The sequence below is a fragment of the Prinia subflava genome, chromosome 10 (genome assembly GCF_021018805.1).
Source record: "Prinia subflava isolate CZ2003 ecotype Zambia chromosome 10, Cam_Psub_1.2, whole genome shotgun sequence".
In the NCBI taxonomy this organism is placed as follows: Eukaryota; Metazoa; Chordata; class Aves; order Passeriformes; family Cisticolidae; genus Prinia; species Prinia subflava.
This window is the reverse complement of record NC_086256.1, coordinates 26,340,123-26,345,678: the sequence shown is the minus strand read 5'-3', so window position 1 is coordinate 26,345,678 and position 5,556 is coordinate 26,340,123.

Genomic DNA, 5,556 nt, shown 5'->3' with positions numbered 1-5,556 from the left:
ATTTAAGCATTGTTACTATTTATCTATAAATGGTATAAACTACCATTTATAGTAGTATAATGGTATACTACTGAAGTATATCATTCTTCATGAATGATATACTTCAGACTACTTTTATCACACCACGGGTTCAGATAAACCACCAAAGCATAGGGAAAGCAGGAGAATTCGGAGAGACGCGGAAAATTATTTAACTGAATATTACAATAGAGAAATAATAAGAAGAAAGTACTTCTGGCACTGTACACAGGCACTGCACACTGGTGTATGAATGTGGGTAATAAACAGGAGGAACTGAAAGTCATTATATTCATAACCAGAATTAGGAATAAATGATCATAACTAATTATTGGAGATGGAGAGTTTGTTCAGGAAGCCTAGGCAGGAAAAAAGAGACATGAAGTAGAGAATGAATGACAATTATTTGGATAATGGCAAAAAGGAAAAGAACAGCTGTAACCAGATGATTTACAGGGGAAGAGAATAGTCCAAATCCCAAACAAAGCTCCACACCAGCCACTATGAAGAGAATTAATTCTACCTTCCAAACCCACCAACAAACAAACATACAAACTAATAATCAAGCTAAACTGCAAAAAGAAACAATTTATTTACGATGTTTACAAAAATCATCTGTATTTTTAGATAAAACATTTAGGAAAATGGTTAAGTAATCTGAAGGCCATTAGCAATTCCCTTCAAGAACTCGGAAAAGAAATGGAGATTTCCTGAGACTAGCAAAAAGCAAGCAGTGCCTACCCTAGAACAGAAAAGGATGAGAATCAGAGGCAAAACAGCTTTATTTTGTGTCAGACAAATTACTGGAATAAATTATTAGGCAAATTATTTGTAAGGCTTTGGCTGATAAGATTAATAACAATCAACAATAACATCTCGAAACCAAATTATGGAATCTTGACTGCAGCAAAGCTTCTGACAGTATATTAGCGAATGCTCTCCTAAGTAGCATTGGCTACACAAAACTTGGTTGAAATATTTAGAAAATGGCACTCAAAAGTATTATCATGTTAATTTTGCAGTTAGTCTTTCAGATGCTTACATCCTGAGTCCTGAACTGCCTCTGGGAGGGAATAGGATAGGGAATATTTTTATCGTATTTGTGGAGGATATCCTGTCCAGGTGAGCGCTGTAATAATTTTGAAAATCTAATTGGAATTGAACAAGTCATGACGAGTTGGAACTAAGATCTGAACTAAAGAGGATGTAATTCAATAAGGTGATAAAATATTACACACAGCTGGGAATATTAATTGGCTGCAAAAAAGTGAGCTGGAGGCAGAGGCAAAGCAGTTGTTTTATAGAAAATCTTGGTTCGTGGTACTTCAAAAATAAAAATTAGGCAACAGTGATTTGTGACCTACACTTTATAACACACACAGGCATTCCAGGCATCCCAAAATGTCTTGAGACAATTTGATGTTGCAAATAATGTGACTGCACTACTGAAATGTAGGAAAAGACCATCAAGCACAAGAGCAAAACATTTCTTCTGCTCATAAAGAGCTCAAGAAGGTTTTCCTAAAGAACAGTGCGTATTTTTGGGGATCTCCTTACAAATAGAGATCTCTGTGGAGAATGTAAAGAACTACCAGCAGCCTGGACAACTTGACCTTGAGTCACACTGCAGCACGAGTGAACGGAATTCAATTGGAGATCTGAAAAGTGCAAGACAAGCCTTCACTGACTTCAGGGACCTCACAAACATCACAGCAGCCATAACCCACCCAGTCCTTACAGACTTCAACACTCCTGTTATAAATGCTCAGCCAAATTTCAAATTAATAAAATAACTTTTATTAATTTAAGAAAATATAGAACAAAATTTTAAACCTACCAGCAATCAAAAGGACGGTGTCGACAGAGCCGAGATCAGCACTAGGTGAACGCCTGTCTCAGTCTCAATGTGACCCCCCCTCTGTTCACGAATCCCGCCCGCTTCAGGTCCCCTTATATATTCTTTATTTCGCCTAAGGCTGAACAGCCGTTTCATAAAGTAATTTCAGGTTTTTTACTCAGTCTTCCTCCCCGCTGAATAGGTTCTTTGGAGAAGAGATGAATACTAATTTTGGGGTTTCGGGTGGATGAATAGAGGTGTGTCTTCCTTCGATGCGTTGGCTGAGATTCGTGTAAACCTTCAATGACTGAAGCATCAGCAGTCCTTGTCGCCAGAAAAGAGATGGCTCCTTCCTTAATGGCGGTGCTTAGCGTCCTTCCCTCCACCCAGATACACCTTTGTCATTTTCTGAAATGCAACCTTTACAAGCAGGGCAAAACCCCTGCTCACAAGTGAAAAAAACAACTTTAACAAGCCAGGGCCTGTCCGTTTCTAGGGCAAAACCCCTGCTTATAAGTATAACAATTTTATAGTTATCTTCTTAACAAAATACAATCTAAAACCATTAATTATCCCCGCTCACCTATAACACTCCCATGGCCCTCACAGCCCTGAAGGACCTGACCAACACCACAGCCCACCAAGATTCGACGGCCCTCAAAGCCTCCAGTGCCACATCAGCCCTCACAGACCCTACTGCCTTCCCAGACCCCACAGCCCTCACAGACCCTACTGCCTTCCCAGACCCCACAGCCCTCACAGACCCTACTGCCTTCCCAGACCCCATAGCACTCACAGACCCTACTGCCTTCACAGACCCCACAGCACTCACAGACCCTACTGCCTTCATAGACCCCACAGCACTCACAGACCCTACTGCCTTCCCAGACCCCACAGCACTCACAGACCCTACTGCCTTCACAGACCCCACAGCACTCACAGACCCTACTGCCTTCATAGACCCCACAGCACTCACAGACCCTACTGCCTTCACAGACCCCACAGCACTCACAGACCCTACTGCCTTCATAGACCCCACAGCACTCACAGACCCTACTGCCTTCCCAGACCCCACAGCACTCACACACCCTTACTGCCTTCCCAGACCCCACAGAACTCAAAGCTGGGAAAGAGCTCACACACCCCACAGCCCTCCAAGGCCCCTGAGCCCTCACAGCCACCACAGACCAAGCCCCTGTAGTCATCCCAGTCACCACAGACCTCAAACTCCCAAAGCACTCACAGGCCACAAAGCCCTCAGTGTAACTACAATGGAGGGGCAAGGTAGAGCAAGACAAAGCAAAGCCAGCCAAGGGAAGGGAAAGGAATGGGCAAGGGAGGGCAAAAGCAAGGCAAAGAAGAGGCAAGGGAGGAGCAACGGAGAGTAGGGAAGACAAGGGCAAGGGACGGCAAAACAATGCAGGAACAAGGCAAGGAAGGGGCAAGGAAGGCAAAACAATGGAGGGACAAGACAAGGGAGGAGTGTCTTGCTTTAAAAAATAAATGCATACCAAGGCAGGTGGGAACCATCCTGGAAAGGAAAGAAGACCTCTCCCTCCAAATTACTGTAACTTCAAAATTATGAGGCGTCGAGGCAAAAACGTAGGCGTAGGAATAACAGTTCTTTACAAGAAAAAACCCCAACATCCCAACAGAACAGTAACAAACCAGGCACGTCCCAAACGCCGTTTCTCCCCCTTTGGTGTCGTTATGACTCCCCTCGGCAGGAGGGGCTGGCACACTTTGGGAAGCAGAGGCTGCCACGGCTCCACCAGCACAGGGAGCAGAGGGAGAAAACTGCTCCTCCTGCAAACTCACCCGGGCGGCAGCTGGTCGTGGCACTGCCCAGCAGGCACAGGCTGGGGGAGTCGCCAGGGCTCGAGCGTGGTGCTGAGTACTGTGCACAGAGATGTGGCTGAGACTGCCCGGCTCCAGGCAGCACCGTGCAACTGCTCTGGATCCCCCAGGAAAGGAAGGAGCCACCTGCAGCCAAATGTCGGGTCAGACCTTTCACAGCACCAAGCCACAACTCCTGAAAAACCCCCAGCGAAGAGCCCATCCCCAGCCAAAACTCCCCAACCCCAAAACCACTCCACTGGAATGCCGGGGCCATCGGCCACTTCCTCCTGCGTCTTGACCACTGACTATTCACCCCAAAAGCCGCCTCCTCCCCTTCCAGGGTCCCCCTGATAACAACGGGAAGAAATTCACTGAGAATCCTAAACCCAGGACAAGGAGCAAATCAAAACAAGGCAAGGGAAAGGCAAGGCAAGGCAAGAAGGGATAAGGCAAAGAAGGGGCAAGGGAAGGACAGGGAGGGGCAAGGCCAGGGAGGGGCAAGGCAAGGCAAGGCCGGGCCAAACAAGGGAGGGGCAAGGCAAGGCAAGGCAAGGACAGGCAAGAGAGAGGAAATGAAAGGCAAGGAGGGGAAAGGCAATAGCAATTAAGGCAAGGCAAAGAAAGTAAAGAGCAGGGGTTGGCAAGGGGTAGGCAAAGGAAGGAAAGCAAAGGCAGGATAATGGAGAAGCAAGGGAGGGAAAAGGCAATGGAGGGGGGCAGAAGGCAAGGCAGTAGAGGGGAAAGAAGGGGCAAAGGAGAGGCAAAACAGGCACGGGCAATGAAAAATGACAGCAAGGCAAGGGAGGGGTAGGCAAGAAAGGGCAATGGAGGGGAAGGCAAGGCAAGAGAGGAGTAGGTAATGCAAGGGAGGAGAAAGTCAAAGAAGGGGCAAGGAAGAGAAAGGGAAGGGGAAGAGTGGAGTAAGGCAAGGGTGGAGCATGGGGTGGGCAAAGAAAGGAAAGCAAATGCAGGGAAAGGGGGGCATGGGTGGGGCAAGGATAGGCAAGGCAAGGGCAGGTAAGGGAGGAGTAGGGAAGGCAAAGCACGGGAGGAGTATACACGGGATTGCACAGGATGGCAAGGGAGGGATGGACAAGGTGAGGGAAGGGAGGGGTCAGCAGGCCAAGGAAGGGCAAGGCAAGGAGGGGTAAGTTGGAGGGAAGGAAAGGCAAGGAGGGGTAAGTCAGAGGGACATGGTGAAGAAAGGCAAAGCCAGGTAAGGGAGTGGCATAGGAGAGGCAAGTCAATACATGGCAGGAAAAGGGAGAAGGGAGAGGAAAGTGAAGGGCAGGGGAAGAAAAAAGCGTGGCAGGGAAAGTAAGGGGTAACAGAGGGGCAAGGCAAAGGAGGGGTAGGGAAGGAAAGGCAAGAGAGGGACAGATAAGGCAAGGGAGGGGCAGGCAAGGGTGTGGCAATGAAAGAAGATGGTAGGCAAGGACAGGCAACAAAAGATAAAAGTAGGAGAGGCAAGGCAAGGAATGGGAAGAGTAGGCAAGCCAAAGCTTGTTGAACCAAGGTAACATAAAATGTTTATCTTTTTCAGGCTGGCCATCTCCAATCAGGGTCTGTGCAGAGGTGCTCAGGCACAGGGGCCTTGATGTCCCTTAGTTAGGGATCGTTGTCATTCATGCCTTGGAGAGTTTTCAGACCAAACCAGCTGACAGGGACAAAATTGCAATAAAATCCTGTAAACTCTGCTCATAAATATGCATTGAGTTTCTTTGCACAGAGGGTTCATGTGCACAAACACATGTGAACTGTAACAGGTGATATTGTAAGCCAAACCAGGTGGTTATGTAAATTGTAAAGATGAGTATAGTAATCGTCTTAAGACTGCATATGAGGAAACAAGAGTGCTAACA